Raw genomic sequence first — 9,794 nt, 5'->3', positions numbered from 1 at the left:
CAACAACCCCTAAAAATGCAGGATATCATATGGCAAGCCACGATTGTGACAACTGTTACATAGGTTAATCATCTCAGTTAATAAAATATGGTATTTCACCACATAAGCCATCTTTAAAATCAAATAAACAGTGCACATCACATTCAGTGCATATCTTAGCTGGTATTCATAAAAAAAACCTAGGAACTTCATAACACCAAAATTTGAAACACGGGTCATTCCATGTGAATTCAACATACCGCTCAACGCGACCACGTCAGATTTCTTTCAAATTTGGTGTGGTAGAATGGTAATGGTAAGTGATGGAAAAATACCAATTTGTAAACGTAAATGATGATTTGACAAAAGCTACAGGTCCACAAATGTTGTGAATATGTAGAAATTTCAGCGTGTCTCTCTAAAGGTAAATGACTATAATTGCGGTTCTACTGATGGTAGAAAAACGGAACTAATGCATTTGGAAAGGTAATATTTAGGGCTTTACATTGACATACAACATGGCCTATTTATAATAATTTCAATACTCGAGGTCGTTGACCTTGACCTTGAATATCTCAAAACAATTCAATTTTTTTATAAAAATATATGTTATTGCTCATACATTTTACTACACGCATACAAAATATCAAGATGGCACACTTAAGGCATCATGCCCATAAAATTATTTGTCTACAGAACTACACTAGCAAAATGCAAGTAGTGCCACTTAAATTTGAAATACCCATTGTTGAACGGTATAGGTCATGGCTATATCATTTCAGTGTTACAGAAAACAATGTGATGGGTAGCATAAATGAAAATACAGTTAAAACTGGTAAAAACCAGGGGTGGTTCCAAAGAGGGGCTAATCCCCCTTGGGGTTTCCAATTTACACTAGATAAAATGGTAATTTTTTCGGACCCCCTCTGCTGCTGCAAGATTCAGGTTCATGCCTTCACTATTATTGCCACGATGAAAGAGAGAGGAAAGGATAAGGCAGGAAAGCAGATGATAATGAACCACTGAGGAAAGCAATCAGCGCCCCTACGCAGAACACACAATCGCTAAGAAAACACATAAATCGGAGCGTGAGTGGAAGAATATCATCTGTGAGGGTCCACCAGATGCTGCTCCTAGAGGAAGCATAAGCTGAAAGAATATTATTAAAAAATACGAGCACACAAACGAAGGCAAAGAGGCACAGAACGAAAGCAGGCAGATATGTCTCATATATACTCACTAAAAGTACATATATGGAAGCTTAAGAGATAGAAATTCTTAATGAAAGATTCGGATGCCTTTGGTCTATCGCGCAGGCTTTAGTCATGGCATTTAGAAGACGCATACAGTGCGTTGCACACGCTGAGAGAGGGACCAGGGGCATTTATAGTCACACTTGAGGGGTTAATATAATTATACTAATTTGCAGTTAACCTAATTACACATTTTCATAATTGAATCAAGCTGTGAGAGACTAATCTGATTAGATTCAGAGAGTTTAATTAAGAGTGATGACACTGGTCGGCATAAAAATCCTCCCACGAGGGTGTACCGGTTAGATTTCCAGATGTTGATTGCGAATATCTCATTAAGAAAGTTCCAGCACGTAAGGCTTTTTTTGGCAGGGTGGTGTTTCCATAAGCGATTGAAAATTTTTTGACAGACGTATTTTTGGTATTTAATGTGTTTTCCGTGTTTGGAGGGCATAATTCTGAATTTTTATCTTAATCCAAGAACTGTAACTTGGCTACATCCCAGTAACATTCTTTTCTCTAGCTGAAAACCCCGGAAACGTACCCCCTCCTCTTGGGTAGCACATATTTACTGTCGTTCTACACTGCATGCACTAACACCTAGGCATTATTGACGGATGAAGGTTTCGTAATCTGCTTTCAATCATTCGTCGTCTCATTTCTGTCTAGATGACAGACAAAGAAAAAAAGGCGCCAAGACACACACCACATGGTTGAGTGAAACAAATATTTCAGTTTCGAGTTGATCTTGGTGTTACAATAAGGTGTTACGCTGTGTCGCAACACCACATTGTAACACCACGCCACGTCCTATATTGTGTTAAACGAACGTACCAAGATCTTGCAACAATTTGATAGATTCATTCTACTATAAATGTGTGGAATTGATTTTCAAGGGAAAAAGTAGTAGTAAAAAGTTCCATTGTCACCATTCCTGAAGACAGTCTACCATCTGTACTTCAGGTGTAAATTTGGCGACCAGGATCACGTTTGGGCTCCGAAACAAAGTTGTAACTCGTGTGCGCGTTCTCTCACAGGATGGTTGAAAGGTACACACATGTACATCGATGCCGTCTGTCGCACCTATGGTTTGGCGCGAGCCCCATGATCATGTTTCAGACAGTTACATCTGCCTGGCCAATGATTCTCAAAAAACATGAAGCATATAATACGGTATCCTCACTTGGATTCCGCGAGGAGACTTGTGAAATATGATTTTTGTCTGCCTGTACCCGTACCACCAGACTCATACACCCTGCGAGGTGTTTCATCCGAAGAAGACCCTGCAGCTTGTGAGGATGTCGCACAATCTACGAGTGCACAGTCAGACCCCAATTACGCTCCAGTGCCTGACATTAATGAACCACTTGTGATGAGTGAGGAAGAGCTGAATGATCTGATCAGCGACTTAGACCTTCCTAAGTCTAATGCTCTGTTGCTTGCATCACGACTTCAACAATGGAATCTACTAAATCAAAATGTCAATATATCGATGTAGAGGAAAAGAGAGATGAACCTAGATCCTACTTCTACAAAGGATGGTGATTTGGTGTTTTGCAGTGAAATTCCATCGCTAATGGGATAACTGAAGTCGAGCTACAACTCTGAGGATTGGACGCTATTCGTAGATTCCTCTAGGATAAGTCTCAAGGCTGTGTTACTACACAATGGTAATGAAAAGCCATCCATCCCTATCACTCTTGCTGTAAATATGAAAAAAACATACGAGAACATGCGAAATACCTACTGCAGCCAATCAAGTACGAACAGTACCAGTGGTCTGTATGCGCTGATCTTAATGTTATTGCCATCCTCACCGGTTTACAAGGAGGTTACACAAAGCACTGCTGTTTCCTGTGTCACTGGGATAGTCGAGCCAAACCCTGATAAAAATAAACTCCTCCATTGAGGAGAGGTTTACCCTCCATTGAGTGTACAGGAAGGATAGGTGTACCCTTCCTGTACCCTTCAGCAAGGGTACACGAAGGGTATTTTAGAACATTGGTGGGTACGCCCTCTCCTTCCTGGAGGGTACGGGAAGGGTTAGGCCAGCCTCGATGAAGGGTACAGGAAGGATAAGTGTACCCTTCCTGTACCCTTCAGCAAGGGTACAGGAAGGATAAGTGTACCCTTCCTGCACCCTCCAGCAAGGGTACACGAAGGGTATTTTAGAACATTGGTGGGTACGCCCTCTCCTTCCTGGAGGGTACGGGAAGGGTTTGGCCAGCCTCAATGAAGGGTACAGGAAGGGTAGGATAAAATAAAAACTAAAAATCCATAAATTAACACAAAAATTTAAAAAATCGCTAATAAACTAAATTAAACGAATGGGGATGAGTTGCAACAGTGTTTTCTAAAGTTATAGGGCATAAAAAAATTAGCCTTCACGTGGTCTTGAACCCAGGACCTACATATTTCAGAATTACGGACTAGAGATTTAACAACATCGGCTATCGAGGTACTTGTCAGGAGTGGTTTCTCAACGGAACTTATACTACAAAATCTTAAGATGAGAATCGCACCCGGGCCTATGTGGAAGAAAGCTGTGACTTTTTTCTACCACACCTATTTCGTTTCAGAAAATAAGATCGGCATTCTAATACTGAACATCACTCTAGCGATGTCTCATCGTCAGCCACACAAATAGGTTACATCCTAAAACGTGAATGGAAGAACTTCTAAATGAGCTTTTTTCACACAATTACAGAAACTATTGTGTACAGTGGCGTAGTCAGGAATTTCGTTTGGGGGGGGTCCAAAACCAGGTGGGAAAAGTTTTGAAAAACAGGATAGTAAGTATTGGAATTCAACTTATTCAAACACTTTTCATAATCGAAAAAACTTCAATAGTCAAAGAAATATTATTTTAAATTCATTATTTTTCAATATTTTGATTTCTATTATGAAGGAAAATGATTGTGTTTTTATACTTCGGGGGGGCGGAGGGTCCGAACCCTCCGGACCCCACCCCTGGATACGCCACTGAATATGTATATTATTATTTTCCTTAAGGAAATTTTAAAGATTAGTTGTGTAGCCCGTCTATCTTTGCTTTCAAAGACTGCTTACGTTCTTGTACGGAACTCAATACTCTTTAGCAGGTGAAAGTAGCTAAGGAGACTCTTTCAGGATATGTTTTCTTCAGTTATAAATGCTAAGTCCCAAGGAAGGGTAAACGAAGGATTTTTCTCTCCTTCCCTTACCCTCAATGGTGGGTAGAGGAAGGGTACACGGATGGTAAGGGAAGGAGTTGCAAGGAAGGGTACACGAAGGATTTTTCTCTCCTTCCCTTACCCTTAATGGTGGGTAGAGGAAGGGTACACGGATGATAAGGGAAGGAGTTCCAAGGAAGGGTACACGAAGGATTTTTCTCTCCTTCCCTTACCTTAATGGTGGGTAGAGGAAGGGTACACGGATGGTAAGGGAAGGAGTTCCAAGGAAGGGTACACAAAGGATTTTTCTCTCCTTCCCTTACCCTTAATGGTGGGTAGGGCGTGGGTTGTGCAAGGGTAACTACCCACCATGAAGGATGCCACCCTTCCTGTACCCTTCCTGTACCCACCATGGTGGAGTTTATTTTTGTCAGGGAAGGTCAGTACACCATCGCAAAATGGCCGCCAAGGAAGCAACTGGTCCCAAGGGAGATTACCGAGGCTCATTAACGACTTGCAGATCTGAAGAAAATATTCTCACCACCCCTTCATATCAAATTAGGGCTCATGAAGGTCTTCGTTAAGGCCCTGAATCGGGATGGTGAAGCATTTAATCATCTCAGAAAACTATTCCCAAGACTCAGCGAGGCCAAGGAGAAAGAAGCCGTTTTTACGAGACCTCAAATGAGAGACTTGTTTAAGGATACATTTGCTTCTAAGCTTATTGAAAAAGAAAATGAGGCTTTCGAGAGGCCATTCGAGAAGTGTGCAGTAACTTTCTAAGGAATCATAAGTCACCTGATAACCAAAACCTTGGTGGGCAGGTTAATTACTTCATTTCGTCAAATTGAATGTAATATGCTCCTAATGTTAGTAAATTGCAATTTTGGGTGGAAAATATTAAAATAATTTATATTGGTGTCTTCCTTGATGTCATTGGGAAGTGCTAAATATAAGTCATCAACGAACTTGTAAATGAAAGGAATTTTGAAAGGTAAACTAGTGATTACATTGTCTAAGAGATGGTTCATCGTCAAATCAGCTAAAATGGTCGCTACTGGGGAACCCATGGGGACTCCATTTTTTATTTGATATTGACGGTCCTTATATTGCATATATCCTTCATTGACAGTAATACCATACTATTCAAAGAATTCTTCCTTGTTTAATATTGTATGATCAGATATTAAAAGCCAATTTTCTATAATAATATTGTTTAATAGGTTGATGACTTATATTTAGCACTTCCCAATGACATCAAGGAAGACATCATTTTAAATTATTTTAATAGTTTCCACCCTAAATTGCAATTTACAATAGAATATGAAAAAAATAATACTCTACCATTTCTTAATATGCTAACTATTAGAGATCATGATGGTTCGATTCATGTAGATTGGTGGAAGAAACCACACAAATCGGACAGATTTCTAAATTTCCAATCACATCACCCTCTTAAACATAAAGTAAATGTAGCGCTTGCACTAAAATTTAGAGCTCTGAATTTGAGCGATAATATATTTCACGAAAAAAAACATTAAAATAATTGAGGATATTCTAAAGAAAAACCATTTTCCAAAAAAACTTGTTCATTCTATACTTCACAAAAACAACACTAGATTTTCACGTATTCAAAATTCACTAAACAAAAATGATTCAGCAAATACAACATCCCCATACCGTGGAACCATCTATATTGGTAAATTATCTGAACAAATTACGAACGTATTCAAAAAAATAAATAATAAAATTGCACACAAGAATCATAACACTCTAAAAACAAGCTCCTATACACAAAAATAAAATCTGAAACCCCTAAAAATCTAAACAGTAATATAATATATAAAATTTCTTGCCTCGATTGTGACACTTGTTATATAGGACAAACATCGCAATATTTAAAAAATAGAATTTCACAACACAAATCAACAATAAAAGGTGGAATAACTCTATGTGCTCTTGCTAGCCATAACATAAACAATGGCCATATTTTTGATTTTGAGAACGCCGAAATTTTGGATCATGAAATTATATTGAAAAAAAGACTTTTTAAAGAAATGGTTTATATTTCAAAAACAAAAAATTGTTGTAACAAAAAAAACAGACATCGATAACCTCAGCAAAATTTATTTTTATTTAATACATCAAAATTAATGGTAACCTAGGTTGTGGCAATACCGTAGAAACCAAATATCAATAAATGTATTCAAAGTTTAGAGGTATGTAAAAATTTTTTGCATTATCCATTCTGTTCATATATATATATGTTTATATATATATATATTTCTATAGATCATATTGTTTATAAAAAAACCCATTGCTCCTTTTTTATGTATATATATTGTATATTGCCTAATTCTCTGCATTTTATATTGTATCACAATTTTTTTTCTAACATAGCCCTGAAGATGTTTTTAAAATAAAACGAAACGTTGCCTGCTAACTTTTAATTTATTGACCTAAACTCCAGGAAACATCATTTTATATATTAAAATAAGGTCAAGAAAAAGGAGAAAAAATAATAATAATAATAATTGATAAGTGTAATCAGACAGTCATTTACGCTAATTATCTGTTGCTTGTCCCATAAATGTCACTTCAATTGGAACTACAGTGAAGTGTATGAGTGAGAATCAGACAGTCATTTACGCTAATTATCTGTTGCTTGTCCCAGGATGTGACTTCAGTTGGAACTACAGTGAAGTTCATAAGTGATTTTTAGCACTATTTCTTTCAAGTGAAACGGTGGTTTGTGAAACATGGCTTTCAAGTCAAAAATTTAGTTGCAATCCATTTAAAAAAAGAAGACATGCAAGAGTACAGAAAAATTCGAGACATACATCAGGAGTGGATGGCAAATGAATCACGTAATGTATTGATAGGTGGGAAAATTTGCCGTAAATCCCCTAAAAAAATTATCACAGAAGTTGACAGAACATGCTAAAGTAGCCTCTGCTATGCCAGGGATTTCCAAAGAAGATGTAAGTGAAGATGAAATAGCACCTGCTATTGCCCTGGATTATTTAAATAGTAGCCTTACGTGTTTAGGTGAATCTCCTGTGAAAAATAGACTTCAAAATGAGAAAATTTACCCAAAAGAAAAATTGAAAAAGGTAGCCTCAGTTTTGGAGCATACTTATTTGGTGCAACCTGAAAAAGAAGAGCGTGTAAAACATGCAGAAAGTGAAATCATAGCCCAGCTCAAAGATAAGTTTCATAGTTTAGATAGTGTATGTGACAAGGTACAGATTATGACTGTGCTTCCGAAGATCTGGAGCGTTAGGAAAACCATGAGTGAATTATTGCCTCAGATTACATGGTACGGAGAGCCAAACAATTAGTGGCAGAACATGGTATTTTAGTAATACCAAATCCAAAGCCAGGTAAGACATTACGAGAGAAAACAGTTTAATGCGTATGTGACTTTTACTGTGACTATAACATGAGCCGTATGATGCCAGGAAAAAAGGACTGTTGCGGTGAAAGAAAATGGGGTTAGACTGCATAAGCAGAAGCAGCTAGTGCTGCACAGTCTTAAGGAAATTTACAGATATTTCAAGGAAACATTTCGACATTTAAAAATTGGAATCTCCAAATTTTGTGAATTGCGGCCGAAGATCTGTGTTCTTGCAGATGCTAGTGGAACCCATTCTGTTTGTTTGCATCTCCCACAAGAAATTTTTAGTTAATGTTTGAAGGATGTAAATAAAAGGAGCTAACCAAGCAAGAAGAACATATGTTACCATCATACGAGCACTGTTTAGCAGTTGTTAATTGCAATCACGCTCATTCAGCATGATTCTTAGGTGCATGTCCCTATTGTCCAAGTGTAGATAAACTGAATGATTAACTTTGAACTGTTTAGTAGAAATTGCTTACATGAAGTTTTGTATAATTGTTGCTTAACCACTGGCAGGGCAGTTTTAGAGACATTAACAAAATCAATGGATGATTTACTAGAAGCATTTTCATCCAGTTTAAAGCAGCTAATACCACACTCATTCATAACACAACAGCAGTCACAATTCTTTCAAACTACGAAAGAAGAACTCAAAGTGAATGAATATCTTGTGGTTTGTGATTTTGCAGAGAATCACTCCTTCATCATTCAAGATGAAGTTCATTTCACTGGAATAACTCACAGGCCTAAATTCATCCATTCGTGGCTTATTTTGAGACGTTACATCTAATAAAATGTAGAAATATCTGACGCCTTCACCATGATGCCATATGTGTGTATTGTCTCCAGAGCAATTTCATCAATTTCCTGAAATGCCACTTTTCAACTCCAAAGCACATTTATTATTTTTCGGATGGATGGGCTGCCCAATACAAAAATAGAAAGAATTTCATCAATCTGAGCTACCGTCAGGAAGACTTTGATGTCACAGCAGAATAGCACATTTTACAATGGCTCATGGCAAATGACTTTGTGTAGGGGTTGTAGGGACCGTAAAAAGACTAGCCACACTTGCAAGCCTCAAGAGACCTTTTAATAACGATATATTGACAGCACGAGAGTTGTTTCAGTGGAGCAAAGTAAATATCCCCTCATGTACCTTCAACTATACACCGACTTCCCATCACGACGAAGACATGGCCATGCTAAAGCAACGTTTCGAGAATACTAGGACGATTCATGCTACCCATAAACTTCATTGCGTAATACCTATTACAAAAAGGTATGGTGAAGACTAAGGCATATTCCATCTCATCAGGGTGTAGAGAAGAGTCAGTGACAACTATGGTGAGAGAAATGCTGTTTACAGACATACCTGGATTTGTTGCCTGTTTATACAATAATCCCTGGTGTGTTGCATATGTCGAACACACTTACCAAGACACTGATGAAGTACAGACCCGATTCTTGCACCCACATGTATAATCTCCATCGTTTGTTTTCCCTACCAAACCAGACAATCATATCCTAAAAAGACATGACATTCTCAAAAGGCTCGATCATTTGACACAAACTGGAAGGATATATGGTCTCCCAGGATCAGTCCTGGTGAACATCAAAAATTTGATATGAAACTTATGAGGTGAGTTGAAGCCTAGTTTTACTGTATTTTCATTTAAGCTTCCCATCACATTGTTTTCTGTAGCACTGCAATGACATAGCCATGTGCTACACCATTCAACAATGGGCATTTCATATTTAAGTGGTACTTCTTGCATTTTGCTTGTGTAGTTCCGTAGACAAATAATTTATTGGTCATGTTGCCTTAAGTGTGCCATCTTAATATTTTGTACGCGTGTAGTAAAATGTTTGAGCAATAACATTTTTTTTTTTTTTTTTTATTGAATTGTTTTGAGATATTCAAGGTCAAGGTCAACGACCTCAAGTATTGAAATTATTATAAATAGGCCATGTTGTATGTCAATCTAAAGCCCTACATATTACCTTTCC

The sequence above is a fragment of the Ischnura elegans genome, chromosome 13 (genome assembly GCF_921293095.1).
Source record: "Ischnura elegans chromosome 13, ioIscEleg1.1, whole genome shotgun sequence".
NCBI classification, from domain to species: Eukaryota; Metazoa; Arthropoda; class Insecta; order Odonata; family Coenagrionidae; genus Ischnura; species Ischnura elegans.
The sequence above is the reverse complement of the archived record's forward strand: the minus strand, read 5'-3'. Positions refer to the sequence as shown.